Source organism: Rhinopithecus roxellana, chromosome 8 (assembly GCF_007565055.1).
Source record: "Rhinopithecus roxellana isolate Shanxi Qingling chromosome 8, ASM756505v1, whole genome shotgun sequence".
Taxonomy (NCBI): domain Eukaryota; kingdom Metazoa; phylum Chordata; class Mammalia; order Primates; family Cercopithecidae; genus Rhinopithecus; species Rhinopithecus roxellana.
Genome location: NC_044556.1, coordinates 53020185 through 53034150, shown reverse-complemented (window position 1 = coordinate 53034150; position 13966 = coordinate 53020185). Strand labels below are relative to the sequence as shown.

Genomic DNA, 13966 nt, shown 5'->3' with positions numbered 1-13966 from the left:
ACTGCACTCCAGCCTGGGCGACAGAGCGAGACTCCACCTCAAAAACTAAAATCAAATACAGGAAGCCTCAAATCACCTTCCAAGTCTATTTCCCACCCCTCCAGCCCCACGTCCTCCACTGTAGCTTCCGGCCTCAAATCACCTTCCAAGTCTATTTCCCACCCCTCCAGCCCCACGTCCTCCACTGTAGCTTCCAGCCTCAAATCACCTTCCAAGTCTATTTCCCACCCCTCCAGCCCCACGTCCTCCACTGTGGCTTCCGGCCTCAAATCACCTTCCAAGTCTATTTCCCACCCCTCCAGCCCCACGTCCTCCACTGTAGCTTCCGGCCTCAAATCACCTTCCAAGTCTATTTCCCACCCCTCCAGCCCCACGTCCTCCACTGTGGCTTCCGGCCTCAAATCACCTTCCAAGTCTATTTCCCACCCCTCCAGCCCCATGTCCTCCACTGTAGCTTCCGGCCTCAAATCACCTTCCAAGTCTATTTCCCATCCCTCCAGCCCCACGTCCTCCACTGTAGCTTCCGGCCTCAAATGACCTTCCAAGTCTATTTCCCACCCCTCCAGCCCCACGTCCTCCACTATAGCTTCCGGCCTCAAATCACCTTCCAAGTCTATTTCCCATCCCTCCAGCCCCACATCCTCCACTGTAGCTTCCGGCCTCAAATGACCTTCCAAGTCTATTTCCCACCCCTCCAGCCCCACGTCCTCCACTATAGCTTCCGGCCTCAAATCACCTTCCAAGTCTATTTCCCATCCCTCCAGCCCCACATCCTCCACTGTAGCTTCTGGCCTCAAATCACCTTCCAAGTCTATTTCCCACCCCTCCCAGCCCCACATCCTCCACTATAGCTTCCGGTTGCAGTCAGAAGGGAGGATAGGGTGAGGAAGTCCACATTTTATCTGGAAAAATGGTTACCAGTTTCCAATTAGTTCCATTTCACATAGGGTGAGAGCTGGTGGGGCACTGGCCTGGACACCAGCAGACCATGTCCTGTTCTGGTGTGTGCAGCCTTCTAGCCTCAGGTGAGCCACCAGCCTTTGCTGGGACTCAGTTTCCTCATCTGCAAAATGCAGATATTGGGTTAGCCTATCTGTAGGATCCTTGCCCACAGCTCCACAGTGGCCTTTGTGACTCAAAAAAGCTGTGAAGGACTCAGTTGCCCAGAGAAGGCCTGAAGTGATGTGGGACCCTTGCTTATGCTGGTGACAGGAGTGATCCTGGGCTTTCTCTGCGCTCAGGCTTCTTGTGAGGGAGAAATGGCTCAACTGTATTCAGTGAGCACAGGAGCAGTGCTCAGCACATCCTGTGCACGCCACTTTGCCAGGCCCTGGGGGTTAGGGAAGGATGAGAAATAGCCCCTGCCCATAAAGAGCTCCTGAGAAATACAAGACAAAAACATGCTGGTGTCATGCTGTAGATGAGTACTGTGACAGAGGAGGACGATGTTAGGGTCTCGTTGGCAGGGGATGACTGGAAGAAGCCTCAGAAAGCAGGGGCCTTGGAGCTGCACCTTGCAGGATGAGTCCAGTTTGGCTGCATACTCCCTGGGGAATGGGGAGGCAGTCGGGAGCCATTGAAAGCTTTTAGCAGGGGAGTGACAAGAGAAACACCTGCATACAGTGGCTGCTTGGGAGATAGGATCCCTGTGTGGGGACATGAACAATACCCCAAATACTGTTTTGAAAGATTTGGGTTTGTATTTCAAAAGATCACTGTGGCAACTGTGTCGTGGATGAAGGGGCAGAGGTGAGACTGGAAACAGGGAGACCTGAAAGGCAGCCACAGCAATGGTCCAGGCAAGGCATGCTGACAGTGTGTAGGCCTGAACTTCGGCACAGAACAGTCACAGAACCCTTTACAAACACGGGAATTGCCACAAAGAATTCGATAGTAGAATTTGTTCTGTAGACTCATGGATGTCAGGCATACCTGTTTATTCTAGTCAGTCACTGTATTTTACGTCCTGGAATAGTTTCAATAGTTTCCCTCTCCTTCCTTCTCCCCTATTCAGCTATCTTCTCCACCTCGCCTGACTCACGCTATAGCATTATTTATTTTTTTTTTTTTTCTTGAGACGGAGTCTCGCTCTTGTCGCTCAGGCTGGAGTGCGGTGGTGTGATCTTGGCTCACCGCAACCTCTGCCTCCTGGGTTCAAGCAATTCTCCTGCCTCAGCCTCCTGAGTAGCTGAGATTACAGGCACCCATCACCACACCCGGCTAATTTTTGTACTTTTAGTAGAGACGGGGTTTCATCAGGTTGGCCAGGCTGCTCTTGAACTCCTGACCTTAGGTGATCGGCTTGCCTCGGCCTCCCAAAATACTGGAATTACAGGCGTGAGCCACCACACCCAGCCTACCCCCATAGCATTCTACTCCACTCAGCCCCACTTCAAGTAGAAGCAGCCTCACAATGAAAGCCAAAGAAAGTATCTAATTCAGCATTTCTCAAGGATGTGCTTTTGGGATTATGGGCAGAGCACTTCTCTGTTGAGGGACTGTCCCATGCATTGTAGAACATTTAGCATCCTGGTCCTTAGGGAGCTGATGGCTCTAGCATCCCCTAGTGATTCTGAGAACCAAACAATATCCCCTCGGTGTCCAAACTTCCCTTAGTGGAGCAGCAGTACTTGGGGTATTGTTCATGCCCCCACACAGGGGTCCTATCTCCCAAGCAGCTGCTGTATGCAGGTGTTTCTCTTGCCTGCCATCCCCTGAAACACCAGCCCCCAGAGACACATCATCTACCACCTCACCGTCTCACATCAGGGTAGACTGAGAAGATAGAGGGCCCAGCCAGTCAGCCTGCACGGATGTCTGAAATAGCTTTATTCTACCCTCATCTTGGATTGAATTTGGCTGAGTATAACATTCTTGAATTTGGCTGAGCATAAAATTCTAGGCTAGTAGTCATTTTTCTTCGGAATGTGGAGACATTTCCTCATTATAAAAATTTTTTAAAAGCATGTACGCTCTTACTGTAGTCTTAAAAGTTTCACGGAACTAATCCAGGGACAGATTGAGGTGAAGAGCAGAATGCTCACCTGAAAAACAAAGTAGTAGCAAGATACCAGGGAGATTTGACCCTCGCTGGTAGGTACTTGGAGCCATTAATTACATGCTTGTTTTATTCATGATTTGTAATGTTCTGGGATACCAAAATAATTCTAATGGTGGTTGAATTTGACAAAAATAATTTAAACCTCATCTTAAAATGTCCACTGATTCATCTCATGCAATGACAATATTCAGTGTGTAAAGGAACACAAAAACAAATGCGAGCACAACTGTGCAGTTTTCATAAAAGTCTATTTCATGATTAGTGGGTAGCACATTTAACAGTTAAATACATCTAAACAATGTACAGATAACTGCAGGACTGCAGCATTGGTAGCTAGAGAGAGAGAGCCTATTGAACTAGAAAGCAGCTAACAAGTAACTGTCTAAAGATTTAAAATACAGCTCTTGTTTAGATCATCCTTCATTTTAATCACCTTCTCAGGGGGAAAAAGCCTGCTAGTCACAATGGAAATACATCAAGGCCAAATCTTCTGATATCCATTCCCAGAGGTTTCTTTCATCTGGATTAAGCCTGCAGCTCCAGGGCAAGGCCAAGTGTGTGGCCTCCAGCATCCATGCTCTTCCCATCTACCAGAGCAGACAGGGTCACACCAAGCCTCCGGGGTGGAGTGTAGCCCGCCCCAGTCAACCAGTTGTTGACTTTTGCAGAAATGGAAGCAGTGGGTTTTAATTGAAATTTAGCTGCAAGGCCAAAACAAGCACAGCTGGTACCTAATGTCCAACCAAGGTTTACTAAATCATCAGGATCTTCACATACTTTCTGACAAACTGATCCTCCAAATTCTGCCCCATCATTGACATTAGTATGCAACTGGAGGTCCCCAGTCCTGTAGCCCACTGCAAAGTGATTCCTCCTCTGCTTTGACTTGGTGTTGTCAAAGCTCATCTGGTACCCAGCAAGCTGAACCATGAATTGCAAGTCCAGCAAAATCAAAGTTAACATCAAAGCCAAGCTTTACATGCTCCTTCTTGTAAGAGGACTTGATTTTGCCACTTTTTTTTTCTATGTTTGGTGAAAAGGTAGTATCTAATATCATTTTCGAACCCTGACAAATTTGGTCTTCAATTATGATTTCTGTCCCCAGAGTGTCATCAGTGTTCCATTTTTCTGTGAAAGTCAAGTCATACTTGCACCATTTATATTCGGACTCCAAGATCCCAGTAACTTTACCGGTGTCTGTATTAGATGAACCAGACTGATAATTCCACACCACCACGTGACTTTGCTTTTACCTCGTTTCACCAACTTAAAACCAAATCCTTTGTCGAAACCCTCTCTGGGAGCTTTGACAAGGTGAGCATGTGATGGAGGAAGACACACTGGCTGTGTACAGGTCTGTCGGTAGGTCGACATGGTCAGGACTGAGGAAGAGGTGATCTGGTGGTCTCCTTAGTGAGGCTGCTGCTATTGCTCCACTTGCAGGTGAGGCCACTGGACTCACTCATGGAGCTGCACCTGCCATGGCTGGAGGGCAAGGGAAGGAGCTTCATTGTCTTTTAGCTTCTAGTATTGCTGTTGAGAGGTCTGATGCCACTGATGCTTTATCCTTGTATGTGACCTGTTCCCCTAGCCCCTGCCCTCCGAGATTCTTCTCTTTACTTCTGGTGTTCTGGATTCTATGATAAAGTGTCTTGGTCTGTATGTGCCTCTGTATGATTTGTATGTGCCTTTGTCTGTGTCTCTGTGTGTGCATGTGTGTAAGTGCTTGTGTCTGTGTGTCTGTGTGCCTGTGTCTGTGTGTCTGTGTGCCTGTGTGTGTAAGAGTCTGTGTCTGTGTGTAAGTGCCCGGGTCTATGTGTCTGTATGTGTATATGTTTACATTCACTGTGCTGGGCACTCCATGAGTGATTTTAATCTGAAAGTTATATCCTTCAGTTATAGAAAAATTTTCCTTTACTCTTTCTTTAAAAATGTTTTCTCCCTTTTCTCTGTTTTCTCTTCCTGGATTTTGATTATTCAGATGTTGGACCTCTGGACTAATCTAGTGCTACTGTTTATTTCTGGTTTTCAATCAGAATCTCTCTCTCTCCATCTCTCTCATTTCTCTTTTGTTTAACCTTCTGAGTGACTTTTCTGAAAAAATCTTGTAAACTTTCCATTGAATTTCTAAGTTTTGCTGTCAACTCTAACCTGTTTTCGAACATATCCCCCTTTTACGCTTCCCTTTTCCGTTTCGCAGGTGCAATATCTTGTATCACTTTGAGAATATTATTTATAAGTTTTGCTGGCATTTTCTTATGCTCTTGTACTCTCTTTTCTCCAAGTGTGTTTTATCTGTTAATGTGTTTTATTCCTTGTTTTTGATTGTAGAGGTGTTCTTCAGAAGGCAGGTGATCCTTAGCTAATCATACTTATTTTGGTATGAGTCACATAAAAATTAATTAGAAGCTCTAGTTCATGCATGAACCTCACAGTCTTCCAACCTTCTCTGTATTCAGCCATGTTTTGTTAGGAGACCCCCAGATGTGGATATCTGTAGGTATTCTCTCCTGGGGCTGGTCAGTTTTCCCAAGAGGAATCTTCTGTCAGCCATATGTATGTCTGGATGTACAAGGCTGACTCACAGTAAAGCATGTAGATTTCACTTAATCCCACTTCCAAAATAAAAAGTCTCAACCATCTTCTGAGCTGCTATTGGTATCTCCAATTCCAGAGGCTTTCTAATTTACCTTCTGCAGAGAGTAAGCCTCTTTTCTTCCACTTGGGTGAGCAGGTACCATTGCTGGATAGTACAGGCTTGGGGAATAACTGCTCTTTATGAAGACTTTTTACAAATCCCATGGTTTTCTGTCTGCCCCTACATTCTGGCTTTCAAAGATATCTGGTGTTTCTGATTCCTAAGCCCTGCTGAGGCTTGAGGTGCGCACTGCCTTGCTTCTTTTTCATTTTTCCACTTTCTAGCTTTGATTTCAAGGTTCTCAAGTCTGCCACGTCAGTTACCACTCATCCAACTGCTTCTCAACTTCCCCAAAGCATGTGGATCGCTCTCACCACCTGCCATTTCTTCTTCCGTTCTCATTGTAATTATGAGTGTTTGCCTTTTGTATTCTTTCTCTGTCATTTTTGTTGGGATTAAGATGAAGGCAGTGTATAGCCTTTTCAGATTTTTTTTTTTTTCACTTAGCCATGTGCATTTTAGGTTCCTCCGTGCTTCTATGCATTCACCTACTGAAGGACATCTTGGTTGCTTCCAAGTTTTGGTAATATGAATGAAGATACTGTAAACACCCATGTGCCATGTGTAGGTTTCTGTGTGGACATAAACTTTTATTTGGGTAAATACCAAGGAGTGAGATTGCAGGATCATTCGGTAAGAGTATGTCTAGGCTTTTGTTGTTGTTGTTGTTTTGGTAAGAAACCACCAAACCCTCTTCCAAAGTGGCTGTACTATTTTGCATTCTCACCAGCGGTGAATATGCTGTACATCCTCACTAGCATTTGGTGTTGTCAGTATTTTGGATTTTAGCTGTTCTAATAGTATAATAATATTTTTAATGTCCTTGTCTCCTAATTCTGTAATCGCTGTCAGTTCTGGGTCTAAGTTGATTGTTTTTTTTTCCTTATTATGGGCTGTATCTTCTTGCCTTTATACATGCCTGAAAATTTTTTATTCATTATAGAAATTGTGAATTTTACCTTATTGGGTACACAATATTTTTGTATCTCTATAAATATTCTTGAGCTTTGTTCGGGATGTAGTTGAGTTTGATCCTGTGGGTCTTTTAAGCTTTGTTAGATAGGCCCAGAACTGCATTTCATTGTGGGCTAATTTTCCCCCACTATTGAGGGAAGACCCTTTTGAGTACTCTATCTGATGCCCCATGAATGATAAAGTTTTACACTCTGGCTGGTAGGAATAGGAACAATTCCTGGCTCTGTGGATTGTTCTCTCTAATCCTTTAGGGTGCTTCTTTTCCCATCCTTGAGTAGGTTCCTTACCTTTATGCGTGGATCAGGATTCAGCTGAAGACTCCAGGGAGACCCCCTGCACACCTCTGGGGCTTCCTCTCAGGGGTGCTCTCTCCTCTCTGGTACTCTGCCCTGCACTCTCTAGAGGCCGTGGCCTCCCCAGATTCGTAGCTCCATCTCTGAAACTGAGATCCTCTTGGCTTCTTCCTTCCTATCTTAGGGGCCTGGAAACTCTCTCCAGCCAGTAAACTGAGGCAGTCACAGCGCTCACCTCCTTTGCTTCTCATCTCTCCGGTATTGCTACCTTTCATTGCCTGATGTCCAATGTTGTTCAATATTTTGTCTTGTTTTTAATTTTTCAGCCAAGGAGATAAAAATGGTTTCTTTTATTTCAACTTGGCTGGAGATGGAAGTCTAAAGATTTCTTTTGAATTAAACCAATTCATTAATAAAGACAAATCTTTATTACTGCAGTGTTCAGAATAGAGAGACTCCACAGAAGCTGTGGTCATGATAAAAATAAAATCTAGCAAGCACAACCCTTTGGTCTGTGGTTTGGGTCAGCTATGATGGAGCCACTAGGAGGCTCGTGTTATCTGGCCACTCCCTTCCTAGATGGAGACCTGCAATGGTGGCAGTCAGTGAATCCACAGTGGAGGCTGGGTCTGATTTCCTGGAAGGCCAGAGGCCAGTCTCTGTCTTTGGGAAGTAGAGCAAGGGCATAAGATGGTGGGTGACGATGAAACCACTGGAAAAGTGATTATGATATCAGTGCTGTTTTTCTTATTAAAAAGTTCCATCTAACCATTTGGAAAAAGGAATAAGAAAGGGATCTATGTTGGCAACTTGAGAAAGACCAGCTAACTGGATGACTCCCTGGACCTTCATCTCTTATCTCCTGTGGCCTTCTGGTGCTATCCTGCTGTTATCCTGCAGCTCAGGGGGTGCAAGTCTCTGGGCAAGCTTGTTTCTCACATACCCAAAGACGAGCCCTTTGATCATAAGCACTTCAAAAATTTTATCTTCATGATAGAATTCTTTCCAAAATTTATTGCATACCTTCCTGCCTTGGTAAGAACAATAAAATGGCAATACTACTACCACTAATAACAAATGCTTATTGAGTTTGGCAAGGTTTAAAGTGCTTTGTGTGTGCTAATTCATTTAATCCTCACAACAACCCTGTGAAGTAGGTTACAAGTATTCTCACCATTTTATCAATGAGGAAACATACACAAGGAGATTAGGATTTTGTCCAAGGCATGCAGATCGCACAGCACAATTTTATCTATTCTTGGCCCCTTAGAGATATCACTAGGATCATCAAATATTGGACTAAATATTGGACTGTAGCCATGAATGCAGACATGAACATGGATGGGCCTACAAGTTTGAGTATGAAACTGAGGCCCCTCGAAGTTAGGTTCCTTGTGAAACCATTGAGGACCTTGTCGGGGCAGCACTTGTTCTACATGAAAGCCTCCAGAGAAGCAAGCTCTGGAGGTGTCTCCTAGAAAGTAAGAGTCACAGAAGATTGATGAGGACAGGGAAGAGTGGAGAACTGGAAACAATGTGGTTGGGGGAGGTGTGGTGGTGGGGGACATTAAAGGTGCACAGATGGCAGCCACAGCGGGCTTCCCTGAGCACGAAGCAGTGTGACTGCAGTTGATTCTTCCATAGATTGAATGGGGCCATTCAGACTTAGGCTCACTTGTATTAATGGTGACCCTAACGGTTACCTAATCTTCCCATGGGTTAACTAACACACTGATAAAATAAAGAACTTAAATAGAGTACTTAAAATTTAGGTATGATTGGCTTGGATTGGCTCAAATCTGTATATAAAGTGCTTAGCAGAATGTCCGGAATGTAGTAATAACTCAGTGAATGGTCTTAGCTGTTTTTAATAAGGAAGCACTGGAGTGAGGCCAAGAGGAACAGTTGCCTTTGGTTACATAATCCATCTTGTCCATGACTTTGAATTTAGTCTCAGGGACACAATGGGCAGGTTTCTCTGGAGGATGCTGGTTCCCCGAGAGGTGAGAAACTGGGCTAGTAAGCTCGGACCCACGTTCCCACCCCACTGGGCAGCCTTACTGAGCACGGCCCCTTCCGTTCTGGCTCCCTGGGACTTGGCTCACTGAGTTTGGCTCTGGGCAGAGTCGTGTGACTAGTCCTCGCTGCACCCAGCTTGCTCTGGCGGGTATCAGGTGGCCTGCAGCTTGAAGAACTCCTATGTCAGCGGCTCTGGAAGCCAGCAGGTCTGCAGAAGAGTCCAGAGGTCTTGAGCTGGAGACACCCAGAGGCCCAGCGGCAGACTAATCTAGAACAAGGACATCAGACCTGGCAGCACACGGCTCAGCCCTGTGGAGTCCAAACTACAGTGGCTGCAACTGTCCCCTAGGCTCCTTCTCCTGTGGCCCAGATATGAACCGCGCCCTGTACAGACCGGAGGACTATACCTCCTGGGAGCCGCAGCTTCCTACAAAAGACCAGTGGGTGCGCCAGCAATGTTAGAATGGGCCCATGTGCCCCAGGGAGGCAGCCTTGTCTGCAGCACAGAAGTGGGAGAGCATAGCTGGAAGGAATGGAGGACAGGGGAGCAGAACTCAGAACCAGAGGGAGGCCTGAAGGAAGTTATCTTAGTGTAGTCTGGTATAGAAAACTTTTTTAAAAAGAAAAGTAATTTTAGTATTTTCAAATCCTGTATCTAGTATTTAAGGGAGAATTGATGCCCTAGGAAGGTTTGACATTTTTCTTTTCACATCAAAACCTATTCTCTAAATGAAATTGCTGGTGGAAGCCCAATGCAGGGAGCAGGTGGAAGCAGAGCAGCTGTGCTGCGGCCGATGCAGACGCCTGGAGTCCTGCCCCCGCTGCGTGTGGCTCACTCAGGAAACCTGAGGCCCACTGCTACAGAAACAAGGGCCATGCTTTGAAACCTCTATAAAATAAGAGAAAGAGAAACTCAGTCACTGCCAAAAGAAGCAGTGCCCCGTAACAGCCCATGTCCCACTGTGCCTTATGGGCAGATGCGTCTCCCATTCTACAGCTTCAAGGTTCAATTCATGCCCCATCTTGAATTCTCACTGATTCTGGACTGGCACATCCAAGTGAATGAGCATTTTATTTTATTTTATGTATTTTGTGAGATGGAGTCTTGCTGTGTCATCCAGACTGGCATGCAGTGGCATGATCTTGGCTCACTGCAACCTCTGCCTCCTGGGTTCAAGTAATTCTCCTGCCTCAGCCTCCTAAGTAGCTGGAATTATGGGCATGCACCACCACTCCTGGCTAATTTTTGTTTTTGTTTTTTTTTTTGAGATGGAGTCTCGCTCTGTCGCCCAGGCTGGAGTGCAGTGGCCGGATCTCTGAGGCAGGAGAATTTTTGTATTTTTAGTAGAAACAGGGTTTCACCATGTTGGCCAGGCTGGCCTTGAACTCCTGACCTCGTGATCTACCCTCCTTGGCCTCCCAAAGCGCTGGGATTATAGGTGTAAGCCACTATGCCTGGCCAGAATGAACATTTTAAAAAGTAACTTTTGAATTAATGAGATAAGATTTATGCTTCATTACTTTTTTCATATTTGTCTAATTACCACCCAGTTTGCCAAATGAACCATTGCCAGTACTTGAGAAATCTCAAGAGCCCCTACTGCATCATTCTCCTCTTCCCCAGAGGGTACCGCTATCCTGACTTTTGTGATACTCTCTTTTTTTTTTTTTCTTTTCCTAATAGGTGTATCACCTGTGTATGTATCTCTAAGCACTATAGTTTAGTTCTGCCTGTTTTTAAGCTATATAGAAATGAAATCACAATTTCATTCTTATAGAAGTTGCTTCTTTCATTTAGCAGGATGTTTGTACAATTCAGCCATGTTATTGAATTTCTACTTGCAACGGATTTTGAGCATATCATTTCCATGTCCTTGGAAAAGTCATTTAACTTTTTTGAACCTAGGTTGCCTCATCAGAACTCCGAATTCCTCTCTTACTGGAGAAGAGAGAAGATAAGTGTGACACAAGGGTCACAAATCACTACTGGGAATGGGAGAAAAGAGAAGTAGACAGTTATCTATGAGTACTGACTCCCTTTTTACTGAACTCGAACAGAGAAATGAACATATTTGTGAACAATAGGAGGCTGGGCACTATGCTACGCAGGCTTTCTCTGTGTTAATTCATTGAATTAAGTAATTGAACAAATATTAATTGAGTGCTACTATTGTGCTAAGCATTAGTGATATAAAGATGAACAAGACATAATCCCTCAAGGAGCTCCAGTTGCAATGAGAGAGAGAAAGAGAGACAGAGAGAGAGAGAGGGGCAGTAAGTAAATGCTTCTCATTCAATACAGTAGGGTTATAATGGGGGTTTATGCACACTGCCTAATTAGCCCAGGGGGAAAAGTGGCGAATTAGACCTTCAGCACCATGCAAGGTGATGCAGAAGCGGTGGCATTTGCATGGTGTTTCGAAGGACAAGGAAAAGAAAGTAGAGAAGGGGGACATGGATGAAACTGGAAACCATCATTCTCAGCAAACTATCGCAAGGACAGAAAACCAAACACCGCATGTTCTCACTCACAGGTGGGAGTTGAACAATGAGAACACTTGGACACAGGTTGGGGAGCATCACACACCAGGGCCTGTTGGGGGGAGGGGGGAGGGTGAGGGATAGCATTAGGAGAAATACTTAATGTAAATGACGAGTTAATGGGTGCAGCACACCAACATGGCACATGTATACCTATGTAACAAAGCTGCACGTTGTGCACATGTACCCTAGAACTTAAAGTATAATAATAAAAAAAAAAAAAAAGAAAGTAGAGAAGGGAAGCTATGTCAGTCCAGGAAAGAGCGTGTGTTTATTTGTAATCTATTGCTGTGTAATAAATTACCCCCAAATTTAGCAGCTTAAAACAACAAACGTTTATTACCTCACAGTTCTGTGGACCAGGCGTTTAGAAGCAGCTTAGCTGGTAGACCTGGCCAGGACGTCCCCTGAGATTGCTACTGAGAAGTTGTCTGGGCCTGCAGCCATCTGAAGGCTTGACTGAAGCTGGAAAACCTGCTTCTAAGCACTCTCCTGGAGCAATGGACAGAAGCCTGTGTTCCTTGATGGCTATTGGCCAGAGGCCTCGGCTCCTCATCACATGGGCCTCTCTGGAGGCTTCTTGAGTATCTGTGTGATGTGTCAGCCAGCTTTCCATAGAGTGCTTGATGAGAGAGAAAGTAAACAGGAGGCCACAATGCCTTTTATGCCTTAGTCTCTGAAGTTGCTGTCATTTCTGCACTATTCCATGTTAGAAGGAAGTCCTAAATTCAGCCCACACTGGAGGGAAAGGGAATTGGGCTCCAACTTATGAAGGGAAGACTACTAAAGCATTTGCAGTCACATCTTAATTCTATCACCACGTACAAAGGCATGAGGTATGGATGTTGCTGGCGTGTGTAGAGAAAAGTGAGATGCCCGTTGTGGCTTGAATGGGTTAGTGTGGAATAGGTGGAGTAAAGGGGTGCCCAGAGATGAGACTTGAACTTGAGGCTGGGCCCTATGGTCAGGGCCTGGCATTCCAGGCTGCAGAACTTGGGCTGCAACTTGCTTCTCCAGGTGTACTCAGGCTCGAAGTGCCCTGGGGCTGGGAGTGCCCTGCCTCTTAGTGGTATACTTGGTACTTTGCTGGGAGCTCAGCACCATGACTGGCCATACTACCCAGAGGGAATGGCACCACATAGCCTGGTTCCCTAAGAGATTCAGCCCCAGAGGAACTGTGAGGCCTCAAAGCTAATGGTGCTGGGCCGCTCTGTGAACTGATGGTCTCTCCTCAAATAGCCACCAGCCAGGACTAGTTGTACCCTGATAGAGTGGCACAGCCAGAGCTGCCCACCTTCCTCTGCCAGAGCCATCTCCCATCTTAGAGGGGAGAAGGGTGCTGAACTGCCCCCACCAGCGCTCTTCACATCAGGAGTTCTGATGAGCCTGGTGGAAAATTTCAGCCACTCTTTTCAGGAAGATGTACACACATAACTTGTGCATTTGTGAGCCTGTTGGGGCTTTTCTAACCCCTCTTAGACCATCTGGGCACCCCTCCCCTCCCACTCCTCCAGGCCTCCCCCCGCCATAGGTTAAGAGCTTTGCTGCTGTGCTGTGGCTCCTCCATCTCAAACTCCCCTAGTGGGTGGGTTGGCGGGGCAGGGAGTGGATGGGAAGAGACAGTTGGGCACTCCCCGTTTGAGTCCTCAATAAGATTGTCTCAATAAGTTTGCTCCAAGTCCTCAGTCTCTGGCTTTGGAAAGTTTCAAGCCTTTCCTAAGATTTCCCCACTGTGGTCACCTTTCTGGTCGCCTCCAGCTCTAAACTCCTGATTCCACAGAACTAATTCAGTTCATGGGTTACCCTGAATCCCCTGTGCTACTCCTGTTCTGTGCCCCCGTGGTCCCAGAGCCCAGAGCCCCAATTTAGCTTCTTACATAATTCCACAAAACACCCTAAATTGTACGAAGCATGATGTTAATTATAGATGTGACTGTAAATCTATAGGAGGAGAGATTTATGTCATAGCATTCAGGGTTGCCAGATAATACCCAGGATACTCGGTTAAATTCAAACTCCAGATAAACAATGGATAATTTTTTTCATTGTATGTCTCCCCCTGCCTCGAACCCCCCACCCCTGAATTTTTTCCCTAAATCTGGCAGCCCTAACAGCAATGCTAACAACCTCGAATTGCACATTAAACATCCCTGGTCCTTGGCCTGCCCTCCACTGGGGATTTTTCATGGACCGTGGCCCCTCTGTCATCCCCAGTGCCCTGCATCTCATTGGCTCTCTGCTCCCGGTCTCCGGTTTCCCTTTGTTCCGCTTCCTCCTTTGTCCTAGTGCAGGTTAGCTTGCACATCTCGCATATCCAAAACCATCCTGGCTCTGAACACAACAAAAGGGACTTTCATTTACCCAGATCTACTCTCCTTC

The 13966-nt window shown here is 45.9% G+C and overlaps 1 pseudogene; it reads right to left on the bottom strand.

Annotated features, from left to right (window-relative positions):
* Positions 1-3586: 3586 nt before the first annotated feature.
* Positions 3587-4435, bottom strand: LOC104670700 (annotated as a pseudogene).
* Between the last annotated feature and the right edge of the window lie 9531 nt (positions 4436-13966).